Genomic DNA, 22,335 nt, shown 5'->3' with positions numbered 1-22,335 from the left:
GGTGATTAGCTGAGGCAACCAAGTGGTGAGACCAACAGCAGTGTCTCTACAGGAAATTATACCACTTGTACCATTGCAGATCACTAGGGGTTTCACTGTTCGCTTGTAGTTGCAGGCACACTGCCTCTGACATAAACGGTCATTAGTCTTCCTCAGTATTTCCTCTACCTCTTTTTTGCTTGTTGGTGAGTAGACTTAGGCAGTCTCCTTTATTTGCTGGCAGAGAGGTCCTGTATGCAGAAGGCCTATTCTCCCTTAATCCTACTTTAAATCCAGGTTGGAAACAAAATTATTATAGGTGTTAATTTACAACAGGGTCTAATTGTTAGAATTATCTTGTTAGATGGCACACGACACAATAAAACTAAGTTACATATGATCTTTTAAACTCACCCGTATCTGCTGCACATTTTACAATTTGTGAGCACCAGAAGACTGTAATTTACTTAAGTGCTTGTACTTTCATTTTATAAAAATCCATAGGTACTTTTTAAAATCAAATGTACTTTTTATAGTGTAATATTTTCAGGCTAGTATGGTGAGAATTGAACTATTTTATCTGTAATGTGATAGAAATACATGATCTCTTTTCTTGGGGAAAACTGGAGTTTTCTATGAATTCTAGTAGGAGTGCATTTGATTGTTGGCTCATGAAGTCAGTGTTGAGACAAAGCACATGTTAGGGAGAAAAAAAAGACAACTACCTGATACCGAGAGGCAGAGACGACCTTTTATTTATTTTCATTTTTCTAGGTGTTCATCTTTTTGGTTTGGGGTTTGGGTGGTTTTTTTTGTGTGTGTTTTGTGATGTTTGTTTTTTTGTGTTAGTCCCCCAAGTGGCTGAGAAGTTATTAATATGTGCATGAGGGAATATTGGAAGTAATATGGCTACAGGTTTTACTTAGGTTACTTTGCTGAGTGATCAGTTTACTACAGCTATTTTGTGTCTTTGATAGTTATAGCAGAACATCTCAACAGTTTAACATGATAAAAGGTGCAGTGTTGGTGATAAGTGCATTCATTGCATACTAATTAAAAGATGCACTAGCAGTAATGGAGTATCATGCAGAACTCCCATGTTCTATCTGTGTCTATTTAAAAATTGTATATTAGGAACATCTGTATACATTGTTGAGCAGGGGAAAGATTTTAGTGGTAATTAGTGGTAATGCATTCCTAACCTGTTGTGTCGTTTTAACAAATTGCCTTCTCAGTCGTGTGAGCATACTTAAGTCTTATGGTTTATTAGCTGATTTGAGGGGGGAAAAAAATAGGCCTTATATTCTCACATGGTAGTTTGTCCCTATGTTATTTAGTACTACCTGTGTTAAGGGAATCAAAGTCACTAAACAGCTATAGGCTCTCAGAGTTTTAGAGCAGGCATGTTTGCTCAATTTGTGAACGTACCCAAAAGGCATTGATTTTACTTCCTCATTCTCTCTTTTTTTCATCTTTTCTGTCCCCCCTCCTTCTTCTGATTCTGAGGCTGATGCTGACAGGTTGGGAAAAACAGCACTGAACTGAAAGTTAACATGAGACAGTTAGTACCACTCAAGGGGTATTCAGAACTTGTCAGGACTGGTTTTATACACCTCTGTTCTTGAAAGGACTTATAAAATGGACTAATTTTGTCTTGGAAAGCTTTTACTCCCTGGCTTTTCTAGTTGATTTCAATGTTAGGAGTGCCCATTTGCACCTACTTCTCAGAAAACATTTTTTGCATTGCATGGGTCATCTTCTGCCTGCACAGAAACAGGCTTCAATACTGTGCTTTGAATCTAAGCTTGACATTGGTTGAGTTCACAATTAACCTCTGCCAGAGCTGTTTGTATGCAGGGACTTTGTTTTTAGAATTAGAGAAATACTATTATAAACTCTTCTTGAAACAGGAAAAAAAAATTACTTTCTACTTAAGAAGAAATCAGAATTGTTATGTGAATAGAAAGTTATTTAAGTAGGTATATGAACTATGTTGTATCATCTCAGAATCCATCTGTCTACACATAGACAGCAGTCAAAAGTATTTCTGCTACTTCTGTAGCAGAACTCTTCTGTGTTCTGTAAAGGTCACACAGTATAAATACTGTTCTTACCACTGAAGAAAGCAATTGACTGGTATGAATACTGGCTTTTATATGCACACTTTCAGATGGACTCACTGGATAATAATTAAATTAAGGTTTCTGTCTCTTTCTGAGGCTGAGGTTGTGAATATCTGAAGATGTGATTGATTAGCAAAGTTCAGGTTAACTGGAAAATTGATCAAAAAGCTAGCAAATAATAACGGCTCTACTGAGCAGTGCTGCTAAGTGATAAACCAATTGCTGGAGAATGTGACTGGAATGATGGTGGAAAAGGCTGTTTTCATTTCAATATGTTTAGCATGGGACTGTCATTTAATTGTGTTGTAATTCTTTCCATGTGACAAAGAGTTGAAGACTGACATGTCACGTGTATTTGTATCTGTTGCATTTCTCTTCAGTGGTAAGGGAAGGGTATAAAATGTGATCAAACAGCAATTGAGTCTTTGTTACTAATTGGACACATTGCTCACTGGTTTTGTTCTGTGGAGTGTACTGGGCTTTCAAGATAAGTGGCTGATTATGTGAGTTTTTGTGGTGGTGAGTGGCTCTCACACAAATAGAACCTTTCCTCCATAGGCTTCTTCTGTCAGGTACTGAGCTCAAACAACTTCTATCAAAATTAAAACTCAGCTGTTCGAGTAAACACAGGAAGATTGGGGTTTTGTTTGTTTGTTTGTTGGTTTTTTTTGATGGGACAAGGATTTTAACATCCTGATACCCTAACCCCTGCCATGTGACTGCAGCTGGGAATTAACAGCCACATCAGCCCATTAGTTAATTATGCCATGTACCCTTCTTAAACATGTGAGCAAGGAATGATGGCTTCAACCTGTAATTTTGAAACTACCCATCTGTCATGGAAGAAAGCAAGCAGTCATGTCTTTTTATGTTAATTCAAGATGAAGGTTCTGTGGCTTTCATGATGTTATGATAAAGAAAGAGGTTTGACTGACTCAATATCCTGTGTCCTAAACTGTGCACTAAGCTTTGCTCCAATTTAATCAATGTTGCTGTTAGTTTAGTTATATTCAAGGTGGGAGTCAAAATTTAGGTTTCATCCTTTAAGGCTCGAAGCACTCTGACCTTCATCTGGCAAAGCACTTAGGCAAATGAACAACTACATATGCTTAATGTGAAGCATATTATCAAATCTTTTGCTGCATCACTGCAAAAACCAAACTTTCCATGAATGAAAAGTAAAAGAAAAGATTATATGCTAAGAGGAGTGAGTTATTTTCACTTTTAGTATAATTTTTTACAGACGCCAAAGCATTGTTAACTGTAAGTAAGTCAAAAGCATTGTTTAAAGTCTTCATTTCAAGGGCAGAATTATTTATGGATAAGAACAGGGCAGCCTAGGAATCAGTGGTGGTTAAATGGATTAGTTCCATAGGTAGTTGTTTCAACATTGTGTTTACAGCTCTTGTGCTGGTGGTCTAATTATTTTCATGTACAGTTTTGTATATATCTGAAAGAGATAACAGGGCATTTGAGGTTTTAGGTGGGCGTTTATTGTTCTGAACTGTATTCCTGAATTCTAGCAAGCTTCTCTTATTTTCCATAGCATAGAAGATTTACATTGGGTTTTAAGAACTAACTAAGCTTTGAGAGACATAGAAAGTGTTGAACAGAGGGTGCACATTGTCAGTCTAGAAATCCAGAAAAAAATTAAAAAAAAATCGGTTCGAATAATATGTAAAAAATATTTCATGGTGTTCATTGCCTAAGTGCAGTAAACAGTACCCATCATTTGAACGTATACTGGAGAGGTACCCCCATTCTCTGAGAGATTTTTTTTGTGTGTCCCTTCTCTTCCAACTTCTTCTTCATTTTCTTGATTCCTTTATTCTGTAACAACTGTGTGTAGGGGAGACACACGCACCCCTAACACCCTTGGGTATGGGGGTTCTGAAATAATGTGGTTTTATTTTACTTCAAAAAAATTTAGGAAAATTATTCTTCTGATGTTAGATTTTATATAAAGGAGTGATTCCCTGCACTACAAGAATCTATGAACACAGTTTATGGACTTTCTGTGTGGAATAGAAGGTCTGATTGTGCCATTTCTGTCAAAGCGCTGCCAAACAGTATACAGTACTTTGTCTTGGGTTAACCCCAGGATTGCAAAACGGAATGTATGTGTAGCATTTTCCCTATGGGTTACCCAGGCTCTGCCTCATTCCTTAGAATAGGAACCAGCACATTCTGTTTTCCAGGAATTTGGGAAGAAAAGATTTTTCTGGGGTAATGAGGCTTCTAACCCCAGGGATAATGCCAGGTATCAGACTGTTTCTTTATGTGACTGTGGTCCCGGGCTCATAAATATAACAGATTTTCATAATTCCATTGGACTTTTGTGTTCATCTGTGAGGACAAAAATGCTAAGCTTTACTTTGAAAGTTCATGCAAGTAAATACGTGATGTTTGTGTAAATTGCAAATTAGCCAGACTGTTCAGAATAGGTCCAAGATTTTCTTCAAAATAGGACCCAAATGAATCTTTAGAAAATCCTTATTTGCTGGTTCAAGATCTTAAATAAATCTTAGAATGAAAATGTTATATTGCTAGCTATATAAATTCCTCACGCTGTACTGGAAACTAATTCAGTAACCACTGTACTGATTATTGAATGAAATCATATCACACCCTGAAGGACAACACCATCATATTGTGTTGGAGATTCTCTCCCTTTATTCTGTGGATTATCAGGCTGAATTCTAACCTTTGTTTTCGCAGAATAATGGGAATAACTGCCTTTGTATATGCTGTCTTAACTGGATCTACATATGTATGAAACTAACTTCAGGATTCATCCCCTGTTCTCGCTACATGCTAACAAAAAAAATAAACTGCTGGAACATGCATTTTTTCCGATGACTATAGAAGAAACATGGAGATAGTGAAACATTTGTCAGAACTGGTCCTTTGTGTTGTCTCACAGAACCACGTTGTCTTAAAAGGATATTTATACAGTACAGGGCTGCTGTATAATACTTGGTATATATTCTCTGTGCAATGCCAAAAATGTGAGGTTGCTGTGCTTTTTAGTTTTAAAAATGTCAAAAATGGAAATTCAGGCTATTTGACACTGTAATAATTTGCTGAGAGATGTCTGAATATGTAGCTCTTTCTGTAATCTCACACAACAATCTGGGCTGTAATATTGCGATAATTACCCAGTGAAGTCATAATTGAAGGTTTAAAATCGAATTTAGGGTCTACGTAATTTAAGCAGGACCTGATTTTACCGCGTATGATACATTTATGGTGTCTACTATGTGCCTTATAAAACATACTAAAATTTAAGCCGATAACTCAAATGGTTCCTGAGGTACAAACTTGTGAAAAGTCACAATTTTGCATTGTGCTGAAAAGCCACCTTACAATACAGTGACTACCATAGCTCTTTAATATCCAGCAGAGTTCTCCTGCTGTGCTTTGTCAGTCGGTAGCAACATCCAAGTCTTCTTGTAAAAGTAATTCACACTTTTTTCACAACACTCTTGCTTTAATTACCACTGAACTCTGCTGTTGCTCAGACAGGCCTAGCAGGACCAAGAGAGGGTCAGCGCTGCAGTCACTGCAAAAGAAGCAAATGGCTTTTTTTCTTACTTTATTATTAACAAACCATCTTTGATTGAAATGCTCCTAGCTTCTGAGACCCAGTCTTGTCTCTGTGCTCTCTTGGGGTATTCATTATCAAAGTAGACCATGGATGTCAATCTGAAAAAACATCAGAAATAATACCTAAAATCCTAATCAGAAAACTTCAAGTAAAGACAAGATTTATATCTTTTACATGCAAACAGCTGATCAGACTTATCGTATATGCACACTGAATGCTGATAGAAACAGACTAACTCATCAACATATTGTACATTTTGTATGTGTAAAAATGATTGTTATCCATTTATTTGTAATTCTTTCTCTTTTCTTCATGTTTATTTGGTTTGTTGTATCTCGTTAGAGCCAAAAGTATTCAAAGGAAGAACCGAAAGATGCTGCAAGACAAAAAAAAGATTATATTTAAAATTATAAAATACTGCTTCTGTAGCTTTGTTTCATGAAATGTTCCATATTTATGTGTTGTCTTTCACACTAAAGAAATGTAAAATAACCTTTTTGTAGCATAAGCTTAATTTTCAAACTTATATTTGAGTGTATTTGTCTCACTGCTTACCTCAGAAGGTCAGGTTTGAAAACAGTCTTGTTCCTTATGCCCCTGTATGTTGGAATTGGCTCCTTGGGAGAGAAATGCAGTGCTTTCAGCATGGCAATATTGTTCATAAACTGAGACATTACAACATTATTAGAGCAGGATGTGAGTATGACTTCTATGTTCAAGGGAAATTGCAAAGGAGATTTTTTTTTTAGAGTTGAAACTGAATTAGCCAACATTAAACCCAGTACAGCCCACCAGCCTTAACACTTATTAAAATATACCCTATGATCTATGAATATGATTATAGATGAGACGTCTGTTTCATATCTCACCTAAAAGATGATACTGCAAACTGATACCACGCCACTTCACACCACAGTAATGCACCAGATTCCTTTCTGGTATGGAAAAAAAGTGGCACCTGTTGCATGAATATTCAGTTAATTAATTAGATAGCATTACCATCTACTGATATACACTGGATTTTGTTTGGATTTTTCCTAATCCAAGAATATGAATATTCTTCACTTCCGAATGTAACAAGACTAAATCTTATTGGGTAAGCTGTCATCCATGAAATGCTTGATAATACTATGCCCTAATCATGACTATTATTTTTAGTTGTTTGTCAGCTGAGTAACTCCTGGACTTTAACTACAGGATTGACAGAAAATATTGGTAGAAATCATTTTTGAAAATACCTTCTCATTCTGTTGTGTCTGAAATCAGGAGCTGTAAAAAGTAGAGGTCTGAAAAAATCCAAGCGAGGGAATAAAAAAGTGGCTTTGAAACAGTTTTAGCAAGGAGGAGAAAGACTTGGAGCAGCAAAGTAACATGGGGTATTATGAGGATCTTTATATGACAACACCATGCTGGTCAGGCTGTCATGCGCAAAAGGCTCCTGATTGTTATATATGATCACTTGATAGCAAATGTTGGGAAAGCAGTCTCTGAGAATTTGTACATGCAGGGTTAGAATTGTCTTTTTTCTTAAACATCAAATGCAGTCCAGAGATAGGAGTCAGAGAGGACCTGTGAGATTGGGACTCAACACACACAGTTGGTACGGAGCGAGCACTGTGGCTCACAGCAAGCTGCTGCATTACGTGTAAGGGTATATGCCTGTTTCTTTCCTGCTATGAGAGTGTACCTGTCCCCTCAGTAGCTCTCCCTTGCTGTTTGAGGTACCCTGTGCTAACCATTTGGATGCTGGTTATGTTCCAAGTGTAACAGATCATTTTGCATGAGGGTTAATACACAAGCATCTCCTTTGGCAGGGAGAATTCCTAGTACGATGCTTCAAAGTGGTTCGCTCTTGCAGACCTTAAACAGGTGTTCTACCTGGCTGTTCAGGCAGATTAAGAAACCTGTAGTGAGCAAGATTTATTTTCCTTTGCAGCTGTTTAGCCAATGATTCTTTGAAGTCCTCATTCCCAATATTGGGAAATGCATGCTAGGAAGGCTTTGACTTCTTCCTAATGAAGACTGCACAATATAGCACAGTAAATAAAGCAGCTGAAATAATCAGTATTTGACATACACACCTGCAGTGATGTGGATACATGTAGTTGTGTATATTGAGGGCAAAGACAAAAGGAGCGAGTGTTCTTTCTTTATAACCTGCTCTTGGGAGATTGAGTCCAAAAGTACCAGCCTCAGTTCTCTAACTGTATCTCCTTTTCTGCAACTGAGTAGCAGATTGTTTGCTCTGCAAAAACACAGTTACAGGAGGTACCACTTCCTACAAATTCTTTATTTCACATTGACTAAATAAAAAGTCCTTGGTCTTTTAGCGATTTATGCAGTACTAAAACCAGCGCTGATCATATGCAACTGTCTGTGTAGTTCTTTCAAGAAGTAGCATTCCTGCCCTGGCATGGATAAATGGTTACTAGAGCCTGAATATAGCAACGCCAATATTTGCTACACTCTAGCCTGAAAGTATCTGTAAATTCACAGGCAAAAGATGCAGTTAAAGCTGTAGCTGCTACTCCCATGAATCCAGTAAAGCTCCCTGTTTTTTTTCTCCCAGAGATGCTTAGATGCTGTACATCTTTCCTCCACCCAAATGTTTGGATGCTAGATATGCTGAAAAAAGTCCTTGCAGATACCAGTAAATCCAATGGGAAGTTATTGAGATGCAGGGGGCGGAAGAGGGCAGGAACAGAAAATTAAGATCCAGTATTTGAAAAATTGGAAAAAAAAATGAAAGAAAGAAGAGCATGTATTCTTTCACTATTTAAAGTCTAGCAGTTACTTTGTATGCTCTGGAATTCTACAGCTGACTCCCACAAAGGTGTTGTCTTTGTCAACATCAGAATAGTTTAAAAAAGAAAAATATAAAATAATGTTGATGAAATATAAAACCAAATGACTGCAGACTGAGAAAGGTGAGTGAGCCCTCTTTGGGAGGTGTCACCAACAAGAGGTGTTGCATGTACTCCAAGGCAGCAAAATGGACAGAGGCAGAAGTAACCATATGTTTTTGCTGTGGTGCAATACGAATAAGAGATTACAATGAAATCTGTAGGTGCTGTAGTTGCTATACACGTTTTCATCAGGGAAAGAAATCCAGGTTTGAATATAAGTACCATTAAGAGCTTCTAGGGTTCCTGTGTGTTCATCATGTACAGAAAAGCTCATACATGCTGTTCCTGTAGAAGGAACTAACCTGCATCTGTTCAAAAAGCTGCAGCCAGAATTAGGCAGGGTGTTGTTTTGTGGCTGATACATTGGCCCATTACATTCTCTTACATTCCAGGGTGTATATTACAATCCAACATTTCCACTTGTGCTGGGGCAAAACCCCTGTTTTAATTGACAGCATTTGTAGTTGAGAAGAATTTAGACCAATTATAATATGTTGGTCAGAAACATCACTCGGTCTGTGCCAAGTGGTTTGATGAGAATAAAACAAATATGAGCTTACGGGCTCTTTTTCTGTGAGATTAATCAAATCTGAAGCAGCATGAAACTACTGGATCTGAGAAAATAGGTAAGATTGTAAAAACTGATATTGCTAGTTTTTATGGTAAAATGTAATGTGAAGTAGATGCATACAGAAATATAGTATGCGTTTATTTCTTAAAGACTGAATGCATCCCTCTGGAATGAAAGAAAAATACTTGTTGGCAAGCTTTATTTTAAACGAATGTACTGAAAGAAAGGTGGAAAATGAAAGGAGCTGAAAGAAGATTAAAACAACATCTTTCTGAACATGGTAACAATTTTAGCACCCTGCTGAAAATGAGAGCCAGAAGTCTCAGGTTTAGCAACCTGTTGTAGAACAGGCAGTAAATACAATTTCATCCCTAAAAGATCTCTGTAGGCTTCATCCTGACCACCTGACCTTATTATGCAACAACTCTACTTGCCAGCCATACCAAACAAACAGAGAAATACTTTACCCTTTTCAGATTTAAGATAATATTACAGCTTGTGAATAAGATTCCGAATATGTGGACATGACAACTATGAAAAACTATAATTTAGGACATAGAGTATTCTCTTTATGCTTTTATGTGGAATTTCACTTTAATGTGATGTAAATGACAGTAAGAAATACATTCACAGAATGTTAAAGCCTTCCCATTAAAAATTCTGTATGCATTTTATATTCTAATTCATGTACAGTCAAAAACCCTGATAAAATCATAGTACTGATTTGACTGCTGCACTTATCGTATTAATGAGGATACTTTATGCCTTTTGAAAATTGGGATATAGTCCATTATGTGATTGTGAATGATGTGATTGTATCACATCAATTTGTTATTCAATCCCACCCCTCCCTTCAGTCAACTTTGTATATAGGAAAAGCCATTGGTGAGCATGCATGGAGGCAGGAAAGGCTACATTTAAAATTTGTCTTTTCTTCTTTTATCTTTTCACTTCTCAAACAGGCTATATGTATTTTTTTTGTCAAATCCTAGAATTTACTCAAACTCTAGAGGGGAATCCATAGAGGTATCCAAAATCTCTAGAGGAGCACTAGCTAATACTGGCTGAAGGTAAGGCTCAGGTCAGCTCTCCAGCTTTCTAGATGAGCGTCTTAGGTGGGATTCACCTCCTGTAAGGTTGGCTATATACCATACTCTAGATTAATCCTCTTGGCTCCATGCGGTCCATGAAGAGATGGTCACCTCTACTGGGTGGTTGTTCTGTGCTTGTGCCCCTCCACAGACCATGTAGAGAGATGGGTTTCTAATTTCTAAAGACAGGGCAAGTTAGATAGTAAGAAACTGGCTTGCTATGACTGCATCTTAAAAACACTTTACTAACCTTTCTCCAAAATGGCAAAGGTTGTCAATTACTTGTATCTTTGGAACTGTATAGATAGTTTTAAATATTTTAATGTCTTCTCTTTTCTAGTCGTTGTGTGCTTTGCCTTTAGCAACACCCTTGTCCTCATGACGTTCTCTCTCGTTGTTTCTGGCTTTAAGTCTGTGGCAAACGTTTTACCTCAAGAGAAATAAAAAACCCTGTGTTTCCTGATTGGGGCTCCTATGAGTGTTTCCAGATTGAGCGCGGCTCCCAATCTCATATGATGAAGAGATGTAAATTCTCCAAAACAAAATAGTTGAAGTGTAGAAGTCCTGCCTCAAACAACTTGAAAGCAGTATTTATCTGGAAAATTAAATCTGCTTTCTGGTGTCATTCCCTTCGATTCAGTCCCCTAAATATTTAATTCTGGCTGTAATGATCGTCTCTATCATTAACTTGTCGCTGAATGTTATGTTTTTCTGATCTCTACTCATTGTCCTGTTGCTGCCTGTAGTTTTCTGGGGTTTTTTAATGTTATCTTCAGGTTTACTGCCCAGTCCATTTTTATGTTTCAACTCTTCATGACAATTTTGTACTACTGGTTTAAACTTCTCTGAGGCAGTGCTGCCGTGTGCTACAGTGCACATTTCAGTGGAGTGTTTGTGAGAGATTTGAAACAGAATCATAGAATAACCTGGTTAGAAGAGACCCACCGGATCATTGAGTCGAACCATTCCTATCAAACACTAAACCATGCCCCTTAGCACCTCGTCCACCCGTGCCTTAAACACCTCCAGGGAAGGTGACTCAACCACCTCCCTGGACAGCCTGTTCCAGTGCCCAATGACCCTTTCTGTGAAGAATTTTTTCCTAATGTCCAGCCTAAATCTCCCCTGGTAGAGCTTGAGGCCATTCCTTCTTGTCCTGTCCCCCGTCACTTGGGAGAAGAGGCCAGCTCCCTCCTCTCTACAACCTCCTTTCAGGTAGTTATAGACAGCAATGAGGTCTCCCCTCAGCCTCCTCTTCTCCAGGCTAAACAACCCCAGCTCTCTCAGCTACTCCTCGTAAGACTTGTTCTCCAGCCCCTTCACCAGCTTCGTTGCTCTTCTCTGGATTCGCTCCAGAGCCTCAACATCCTTCTTGTGGTGAGGGGCCCAGAACTGAACACAGGATTCGAGGAGCGGTCTCACCAGTGCCGAGTACAGAGGGAGGATAACCTCCCTGGACCTGCTGGTCACACCGTTTCTGATACAAGCCAAGATGCTATTGGCCTTCTTGGCCACCTGGGCACACTGCTGGCTCGTGTTCAGTCGGCTGTCAACCAACACCCCCAGGTCCCTCTCCTCCAGGCAGCTTTCTAGACAGACTTCTCCTAGTCTGTAGCACTGCACAGGGTTGTTGTGCCCCAAGTGCAGGACCTGGCACTTGGCCTTGTTAAACCTCATGCCATTGGACTCTGCCCAGCGGTCCAGCCTGTTCAGATCCCTTTGCAGAGCCTCCCTACCCTCCAGCAGATCAACACTTCCACCCAGCTTAGTGTCGTCCGCAAACTTGCTAAGGGTGCACTCGATGCCTTCATCCAGGTCATTGATAAAGACATTGAACAGGGCTGGACCCAGCACTGAGCCCTGGGGAACCCCACTTGTCACTGGCCTCCAGCTGGATTTCACACCATTTACCACCAATCTCTGGGCCCGGCCATCCAACCAGTTTTCCACCCAGGAGAGTGTGCGCCTACAAAAATCTTGTGCTTCTAGTTTTTGATCTTGTTAATGAAAGAACATAACATGAAGTGTTTATCAAAGTATATGTTCTTTTGAATTTGACAGCTAGTGTTAAAGTACTTTGTAATGACTTTCTTGGTTTCTTACTGTAGTGCAAAGGAATACAATAGACTACACATGCGTGCATATGTACACGCACTCATGTGCAGGCAGTAAGAAATAGTAGAATGGAAACATATTACTTTAAAGTGTCCTTTTTGGGGGGTAGAAGGAAGATATACATAAAGGTCAAAGGGAAACATTGATGGTGTTAGATAAATTTTACCCTACTTAAATTCAAACCCAATAAGAACTTTATACAATCTTTTAGAAGAAGCCTGCAACATTCTAATCTCTGCAAATCCACTCTGTACTGTTCACTGCTCTTCTTATTAATCAGTTCTACAGAGCTATACTCTTCTCAATACTGTTACACACACTGCATTTTTATTCTTCGGTTTCAGCTTGGCCTTTTCTATATTTTTGCTTCATCTTACATTCAATTACCCGCAGCCTAGTTTTCAGAATAGGGTACTGTCCGTGGCTGCATTTAAGCAACAGCCCATTATGTCATCTTGCTTCATATATTTTATTCTGGTCTTGTTTAGGATGAAACTCATTTGAGAAATCTTTCCTCTGCCTTTGGGGAGAAATTATTTGACTTCTTCCACACGGTCTGAAATTTGCCTTCCCAATGCCTTTGTTATTAAAAGAACAAGCAAACACCCAACTTATTTAGATCTTGGATACTGTTATTTTGCCACACTGCTTTATTGTTGCAGTTTCAGGAAAACCAAAGTATTATTCTAATTATTGTTGCTCTATTTGTGGTTTTCATAATAGTATTTAGTGTTCCAAATTAAATGTCTACCTTCTTCGGAAGGCTTTTTTATTCTTTGCAATATATGCTTTCTTATTTGAGAAGTCTGTCTCCCTTCCATGATACCTGAGTTTGGCTAGCAATTGTAAAACTGGAAGTTCTTTGCCCAGTGAGAGTTCTCTTTGGAAAAAAAAAAAACAACCAAAACTATGGCACAGAGCTTATGACATTTGATGAAAGTCTTGGTCCCTCTTTAGGAGTGATGCCTGGGATTGAATTTTAGACTTACTTAGAGCTGCCATGCCTTTATGTACTTTTCACCATTTCATTTGAATTAATTTTTCTGAGCAAGATATAAGGAACTTTTAATTGTTGGTTTGTTGTTTTTTTTTTAAACATGAGCTTACGTAAGTCAGGATATGTTGTTAAAGCCAGAATATATTTATGGTCTTCGTATACAATCATAAATATATATGCTAAAAAACATGTATATGTTTACACACTGTTATTCTGTAGGTAGTAAGAACACACAATTGTCTTCTATATATTTGTGTTGCATTGATAAGAGTTCACCAAGGCCTTTTTGTCCACAAATTGGCAAAATTCCTTCTGAAAACTGATGGCATTATTTTGTTTTTAGTATGAAATTAAGTTTTTCCTACTGTCTCCTGTTCCCAAATTTTTTTGAGCCATTTCTCCTGTGATTTTTCTCCCAGAACTCTTGCTTCATCTTCTGCTTGGAGAACTGGAAGTATGTGCCGTGTTTTGATTTGGTGATAGAGGCACATGCTGGTGGTGATTATTTAATATCTGCCATGTAGATATATTTCACGCCTAGGGTACCAGTTAAAGAGAAATTGATACCAGCATAATCTATGCAGTTGACCAGCTTCTGTATTTAGGGTAAGGTTGTAATGTTTGTGTTATCTTCAATGTGATTCCTGTGATGTATGTGTACTGAACTATATACAGACATGCATATATTAAAATTAAGACCTGCAATAGAAAGAAAAAAATCCCAGCCACAATACTTTAGAAACCTTGTGCTGGAATGTAGAAGGATTTTGCAGATATGCTAGCAAAAAAAAAAAGAAAAATCCGTAGCTTTTAATAGTCTAAAACATAGTAAAGGCTGAAAGTTCATGCCTGTCCTGCAAAATAATTGGCTTTAATTAATATTATTATTGATCATGTTGTAGAAGACATAGCCTGAGTGATACAAGGTTTTCAAGGGAATGCTTTACAGCTTAATTATGTTTCCTTAGGAGATTTAACATAATTCAATTTATTTTCCCTTGTGTTTCATCAATCATTATATGAATAGGAAGGATATCTGAGCTTCATGTCTAAGTGAATTCCTGTAGATTCAAGAACTTTTGACAGTATACAAATTAGAGAGGGGATTGGGGCACACCTTTTGTGGAGGAATGAACCTTCAAAACCTCTAAGATGATGGTAACCCTATTCTCTGTTGTTGGTAAATTTTCTGAGGACAAACTGGTGAGGCATATGGCTTCTGCAAACTCGGTTCTGCTACAAAAAAAACACACTGAAATTGGGCCAATTAATTCTTTTTAGATAGCTATTTCTGAAAAGGTTCTTATGCACGGAACATGTACATGCATGTTCTTTTTGTCTTGCAAGAGGTACTGATGAATTTAGATTATTCTCTGTACAATAGTCTATTATTGCTGTAATCCATGTCACAGAGTAAGTTATAGGTAGTGTTGAATCTTGCTGTTGCTTGGTACCCAGCAGGTTCTTCATCTCCATTTTGGAAGCTGCCTAGTTATTCAGGATATTCATCAACTTTTATGGCAGGCTTCCAAAGCACCCATCAAAATGAAATAGAGATTATTTTTTAGCGCAAAATGATCATCACCTGAGATTTTCCTTATATGTAGCGTAGTGATATTCAGAGACGTCTTTTATGCAAGGGAAGTCCTACATTAAGAAGGCGCGTGTACTTTGCTGATACTGTTTTGGTACAAATCATTGCAACTGGTTCTCTCTTACCTGTCTCCATACGCTCTTAGGAGCTGATGACCCTTCTGTGAGCGTGAGACCTGGGAGCACACTGGAGGGGTGGAAGCAACCATGTGACTGTGGCATCATCACGAGGCAGTGCAGAACTATAATTTACCTCATCCATGCACCTTCTGCGCAGTGTGGTTAGCAATAGCAGGGGGAATTGGAGATTGTCTATTGCTAAGGGGTTAGATGAAGGAGCTTTTTAAAAAATATCAAATAAGTCCAGATCTGAGTCAGTGACTTTTAAAATGAAAGGTCTGCTCTGTTACTGTTAATGGGCAGGCTTTCATAATTCTTTGCTATTAGAGTACTAACTCCCTCTTTTCAAAGCCTTCCTGAACCTCTCATTGTCCAGCATTTGTATCCCTCACTTTAATGAGTGCTAAATAAGAATTATATAAGTATTTCAATAATTCTCACTGGACAGTTAATTAAGCAGCACTGACTCTAAGGAGCAGTCAGCTATTACCTCCTTTTACAGACAAGTGCTTCCACAGACACAAAGGGAAGAGGTCAATTTAAAAAAAAATGATGTGTGGATTAGTAATCTTTCTCTGTAATAAATGACCTAGCTAACAAGCTGAAACAGTGAAATAAAAACTCACCTTTTTTTTTTTTTTTTGTCTCCTCTTTTTTCTGATCCAATCTCTTGTGTTCCTTCAACCTTCTTTTATACAGGAAACGAATTACCTATAACTTTTTGGGGCCTGGATATGTTGAACTAAAGCTCTCAAAATTTTCTTCCCACAGAAAATCATGTGGGGCATGGTCCTACCCAATTCTTCATTATACATTCTTTTTTAACAGCTTCTGTTTTTTCTCATATATGATAGATCCTACCACAAATTTCAACTAGAGCGAGTGCAGAGGACCATAATACCAGTCTTACACACAGGGTATTTTATTAAGTCCAGCAGTTAAAAATGTACAAAGTTCCTTGTAATAATCCATTCATTCTGTTCTCGCCTGATTCTTGGAGTAAGCCTGCACAATTATTCAAATCCCAGCTTTTAGCTACAGCATACACCTCGCCATGGGGCTATGCCTCTGTAATCTTGCTTTGGTCTTGCATGTCAAATGGAATTAACTCCCATAAGAAATGTATGCGAAGACAACCCAAAGTGTCTAATCCTACTGCTGTCTTAAATTTCTGAAACTCAGACCTGTCATCTTTTTCTATAGCTTTGTTGAAGTTCTCACTTATGCTTCAGTCCATCCAAAGATGAAGTTTAGGGAAATTTGCATTTTTATTTATTTTTCAGTTGTGCACTCCTGTGGCCTTTTCACGTGTTCCCTTTGTAGAAGCATTTTTTTATTTTTAACTCAAGTCCTATTTTATACTCAGAGGAATGCCTTATCGAGGTGTATTCAGTTCCTTATAGCTGGCAGTATACAAGTTTAAACATACAGAACATTACGTTATTTGACGACGCTCATGCCACCTGGGTGCACAGAAATAATGATATCATTATGACTATACCTTAACAGCTCAGCCTAGCTAATCACAAGACCTAATTTTGACTCGATTAAATCTCAAATCACATTGCTTTCTTCATGAATAAAGCGCTTGCTGAAATTAGCTCTGCTTAGTGTAACTATACTGTTCGTGTGTAGTACTCGAAGGAGATTAGCTTTAAAGCAGCCTTTCCGATGTGCCTGTCCTCTGCTGTTCTCTAGGGGGCATGCTTTCAAATTTCAACTAAAAAATGCTTACACGATAAATAATATAAGGGGAGGAAAAAGCAAAGCGTTATCAGGGAGAAACTTAATTTTCCACTTATTCAATCAAATATCAACCAGATCTGATTAGGGGTGGCCAATTTTAGATGAACCAGGCAAAATACATTTACATAGGGTGTCCAGTTTCAACGTAATTTCGGTAAAAAGCAATTACAAAATTATAGTCAGATAGAAAGCTGGTTCTTCTAGGTGCCTTGGCTAAGTGAGGTTGGAAGGGTAAAACTGTAACTTATTGTAGTGGATATTTAATAAGTGGTAAGCCACAGCACTCTCCACTTGAAAGTTAATTAAGGCTGTAGAATGACCATACTTGTACAGCAAATATGTTAATGGGTTAGCCATGGTAACTGTCACAACAAATCCCAGCAAAAAATAATGGCTTTATGCATTGTTTTTGCTGATTGTTACATCTCATAAAAAGTGCTGTTGTATATTGGTTTGCTCTGGTTTGGTTTTGCTATTTTTGGGAAATAGTGTAGTAGCATTAATTTAGGAACTGCTTAATGTCATGAGCAGAAACTGAGACTAAAATACTGAGATGCAGAAAAATGTTAAACTATTTGCCAGTACATGGCATTGTATAAATGTCAGTAAGTAGTGCATGCCACCCAGAATTTCTCTTTAGTATTTTTCGACAGGCTATGTGGCTTGTAGATGGTAAATTCTGCTCAAAAAGCTTGAGCTAAGCCTTTATATATAGTATTTCATTTATGAGTGTAATTGGTGCATTATTTTTGTTGTTGTTGAGCAAGTGGACTTGGTGTCAAACAGCCAAGAATTGACGGTTCTACTTAAATTTTCTTCAAAGAAGTTTCCTCATTCAGAGTATGGTCAATTCTGGCCTTCAGGGTTGATTTTGCATGCTCAGTTCCCGTGAATTTTGAACAAATTTAGCAGTCCATGTGAGGATGGGATGGGGCAGGGGAGCATTTTCAGTTTGGATACCACCCCACCCCCAGGCTTCTTATTTCAAGAAGCTTTAAAGGCTTTTCTGTGAGGCATTCACTAAAATACTTGGTACCTCTTTATTTCTTGACATTACACTGATCAGAACAATTCTCAGAATTTGTAAATTGAGATAGGTCTACTGAATCCAGACAGTGAGAGTTTTGCTTTCTTGTACCCACCAGTCTAAAAAATTAGGATGAAATTAATATGTGGACTACTTGCAGCAACATCACGTAGTGAGTAAAAGAAATTTTGAAAAGTGTTTTGAGTAAAGGAAATTTTGAGAGGTATTTTTCACTGTCTCTCTTGTTGTTCTTCCTAAATACATTCCTTGATTACTTACACCATTGTGGTGAGAAATCTGTTGAATTTTGCAGTACATTCTGTTAGTGTAAGGAAATTATACATATTTACCCATAGAAATGAATTCTACGCTGAAACTTAGCATACACTTCTCTCGATACTTCTTTCACTATTAATCAGCTGTTGCTTTGCTCATGCTTCCAAGGAAGAATAAACACCTTGCCTTTTTCTAACTAAGGAACTCCTTTTCCTCAGGTAAGATTCATATAGTTGTCCCTGACTCTATTCAGGAAAAGAATGATGAAATTTATCAGTAGAACTGGTTGAACGCTTTTTATGATGAAATGTTTTCCATCAAAAAATTCTGTTTTGTTGAATGTCTTCAGAAACGGATTGGATTTTAACAATATTTCGAATAAAAGCCAGCAATAACGTAAAAATAAAGGATTTTTTGAATCTCCATCTGTTCATTTTCCTCTACTTTTGGAAGCCCTGGCTGTTTTTCTCAGCTTTAGATATGCTGCTTTCAGCCATAAAGGCCCAACTGAGCAAGCAGCAAGGTTTGTCCCAGACTGGTATATCTCTGGCAAGGCTTGGGAAGAATCTGGCAGCTCTGAGGCTTTTGGTGATTTTTTTACTGTTTTGCTGTTGTTGGATACCTTGCCAAAAAGTTAGATGTAATGGAAGATGTAATTTTAAAACTTTGCTGCCAAAGGCTGTGATAAAGGCACTAGAGAACATTTGCAGTTTGGGGACAGCCTAAGAAAGGTGATATCTCGTGAAGAGTTAACAGAAAATGAAACCTACCCTTCAAACTGCACTACATAGAGAAATGTGGTCGCATTAGCAAATGGTGGTACCTGTAAGTGTCCATCAGGGCTAACTAAGAAACCTGACTGGTAGGAAAGGATCTTAAGGGAACCTATAATTATGAAGGTTGAATTATGTGGGAGAAGAAAAAAGGCATATTTGGAGAGCAGAAATTATAGAAAAGCAGAAGGCAAAAAAGTAGTGCGTGGTTCCAGCAGCTGAAGGAAAAAAAAGCCAGAAAAAGAATGGTAGGGAGAGGTGGGAAGACTTCCAGGCCATTGTATCAATGCAAGTGAGTAAAATGAGGACTAGCTGTTATATTCCAATAAATGAGGCCAGCATTATCTTTGTTCAGTTAATGAGGGATACTGTGTGAAATCAGAAGTTGGACTTGAAACAAAACTGATTTTCTAGAAGCAGTTTCGAGTCACAGCATACACACAACTGTGCAGTGTACGGGATGAATGGCAATTATACGCAATGAATTCACAGCCAACAAAAAGCAGTAGTACAATGTAGAGATCTAGTTCAAAGTGGGGAAGTGACACCTTTTTGCAAAAGTTATCGTGGTTTGGGGGTCCCTAACTGACAAATGGGAACTGTTGCAGTGTATTGTAGCCCTTACTGTTTGTTCAGCCCCTAGCTTTCCACCCACTGGGGTGCTCAGTTCAGCATTGTGGGTCCACCAAAACAGTGCTGTCTTCTCTTAACATGCAGTAGTTCTGCGTCTGAAACTCAGGTAGCTGAATTATCTCTGCTGCAAGACAGGACGGTGTGAGATGGAGTTGGGTACAGATTGTATCCCATTGTCCTGATCCTGTTCTGTCCTGGGTAAATTTTCTGTTCTTCAAGCATTCCCTGGTTTACACATTTTTTCCAGGTAGCAAACAAATTGATCAAAAAACCCCAAAGGGACATGGGCCAGGGGAGAACAGGAGCCTTGTTGGCTAAATCTAGGCACCTGTGAAGACCATGACCTTGTTTCTCATAGATTGCTCAGAAGTGCTGCAAAAATTCCTCATTCTTTCCTTTCTTCCAAACTGCTCTTCTAATACAGGTGTACCGGGCCAATTACTGATGTTATTCAACAGCTAGCTGCAACCATGGGCACAAGCTAGAAAATGTTATGGGATTTAATTTCGTTGCTATGTCAGTACTGCCTGTCCTCTAAAATAACCATCTTATCTGATATTGTGCCTTGGTGAAGCTGATGCATAAATGAAAAGCAGCTGATTTGAGATTAATGTGGTCAAAGCAACTTTGATGCACATTCCTGGATGGAAGTGTTTGATAAACTTGGAGGTGCCATCTCAGCTAAAGACCTCTACCCAGGGATCAGCAGGTTATGGTGCTGTTTTTCACAGCTAGAATGTCTGCTTCTCAATTCAGCTTGCAAAAAAATTACACTTCCATATCAAAAAATATTCTCCAATATATGACCAAGCTAAGTGACTATGTTTGCAAAAGCGAGGACTGAATGTGATCGTTTACAGTTCTTAATTTATATCAGACATAAATGTAGATGGGTGAATAAAATTAAGAAATGTTGCAATATTTGAAGTTCTTTCTTCACATCACACTTTGAAAGTTTCTGTCTCGTACTTTGTAAAGGCTTGGTGTTCAGACAAATTGGTCTCTCTGTACAGTACTGGGTAAGGGTACCATATGGTTCCTCCCATGTGTGTCTCTCTTGTCTAACTGAAAGCTCTTTGGGGAAGGTGATGTCTCTTAATACATGCTCTGAGACCAGCGTCCCACTTTTGCCTGAGATTTTGAGATGCCAGTGCAATATGAAGAAAAATTGCATCAATGATTCAGTTCTGATTTTTTTAAAAAGTTTATCTTATTACTATCTCATTCAAGAGCAAGAAAGCAAGAATAGGCCATTTTAAGGAAATGATGTATAATCATGGACCTCAAAGACCCTAGCACTGAGCCCATCACTGAAGGAGATTTGAATATGCTCTGTACTTTCTCAAGAGATATACAAGGGATGCTGCAGGGACAGGAGAGACTTATACCTTGATCACAGTTATCTTTTGGTCTCAGACGATTTGGGGATTCTTCTGGAAGTTTAGTGTTGTAGCAGAATGTAATGAGACTGGTTTGTTAACGCAAATACTTCTGCATATAGCTAGTGAATCAGCGATTCCACTTAATTTTAAGATGCAAGATCACACTGGAAGTGTGCAGCACCACACTGGAAAACTTTAAAATATACCCAGTCTTCCAAGGAATCATTTAAAAAGAATCCATTTTCTTGTGTTTGAAGAATTCATACTGCAGGACCAGCTTCAAGTTGTTCTGAAGGACAGAATGCATCCTGAGGAATGGTTTGAATGAGAACTACAAAACAATTTCCCCAGGGCTATTAATTTAGACAATTTAATTTTATTCTCCATAAATACATCAAGTGTCCTAGACAAGTGGTAATGCCTCTATTGTCTTCTTTTTGCTAATTGGACCCCTCTTGGTCCTTACAGAAACATCCCTGAAGAATTTGGCTGAGGAATGGAAAGATGCAGGGAACTTGGACAATAATATTTTTGTAACTCTTTCTACCAAAATGGAAAAATTACTGTCTTTGCAACTACTGCGCTCTTCTTACATTCTGTGCCTTCATCTCTGGCTGGTGACTTTTTTTGATTGGTTTTTGTGTTGTTTTCCTATCTGTTGAAAAATTTTCAGAAGTGTTGTCTTGTTTTTCATGCTTTTGCCAGTGCCTCCACCTCCCTGCTCCCCCCCCACACTTCATGTCAGCTCCAGAGCTGCAGATTTATTCTGCCAATAATGTTTCTGAGTCAGTTTGGCTGACTTTGTTTCTGGTTGGGATTTTGTGACTTCTGTGTCACCATGTCACTTTTCTTTGTGTTTCCCTTCTTACCCTTTCTCTGCCTCACCTGTTCAAGTCTCTAACTTTCCATAGAATTTTTCTGTTATAGCCTGGGGTATTATTGTTTAATATTCTAATAAATGTGCATGTATGTACGAAAGTGTGTGTCTCTGTGTGTGTCTGTCTACAGTACCAGAAATATCCTAGACCCTTTCTAGTCGTGCAAGAAGCCAGTCCTTTGCTTGAAACTGCTTATGTTTAGAAAGTCTGCTCCTGCAGTCCACACATTGTGCTGAGTTCTGGTCATGATTGGAGAGCTCTAAGCAGACACATAGGTTTCTCTGTGCCGTCCTTTTGCAAAAGCAGTTGCTTGACACACTGTAGTGCAGAAAAATGTTAGAAAGCAGCAACCATGTTGTTTTAAATTTGGGGGAAAAACCCCACCTAAACCCAACCAAGCAAACCCCCCAAACCAACATTTGTCTATATGCACTTTTTATTCTTTCGGTGTTGTCTTCTTGTTTTCTCATTATTTATCTTGTTTGTTTAAAAATATCCTCACAAACTTTTGCTTTGAT

The 22,335-nt window shown here is 38.2% G+C and overlaps 1 long non-coding RNA gene across 7 annotated transcripts in view; it reads left to right on the top strand.

The window, feature by feature from the left end:
• The window catches only part of LOC138717524 (uncharacterized), a 496,265-nt gene that overhangs the window by 328,219 nt on the left and 145,711 nt on the right, over positions 1–22,335 (top strand). For 4 of the 7 annotated variants that reach the window (XR_011336887.1, XR_011336886.1, XR_011336888.1 and 1 more), the window contains one exon: positions 10,179–10,256. The exons of the other annotated variants lie outside the window; for them this stretch is intronic. This is a non-coding gene — a long non-coding RNA (uncharacterized lncRNA). The remainder of the gene's footprint in view (positions 1–10,178; positions 10,257–22,335) is intronic. 7 annotated transcript variants of the gene reach the window in all.

Source organism: Phaenicophaeus curvirostris, chromosome 2, assembly GCF_032191515.1.
Source record: "Phaenicophaeus curvirostris isolate KB17595 chromosome 2, BPBGC_Pcur_1.0, whole genome shotgun sequence".
Classification (NCBI taxonomy): domain Eukaryota; kingdom Metazoa; phylum Chordata; class Aves; order Cuculiformes; family Cuculidae; genus Phaenicophaeus; species Phaenicophaeus curvirostris.
Note: the sequence above shows the minus strand (reverse complement) of the source record. Positions and strands in the feature narration are given on the sequence as shown.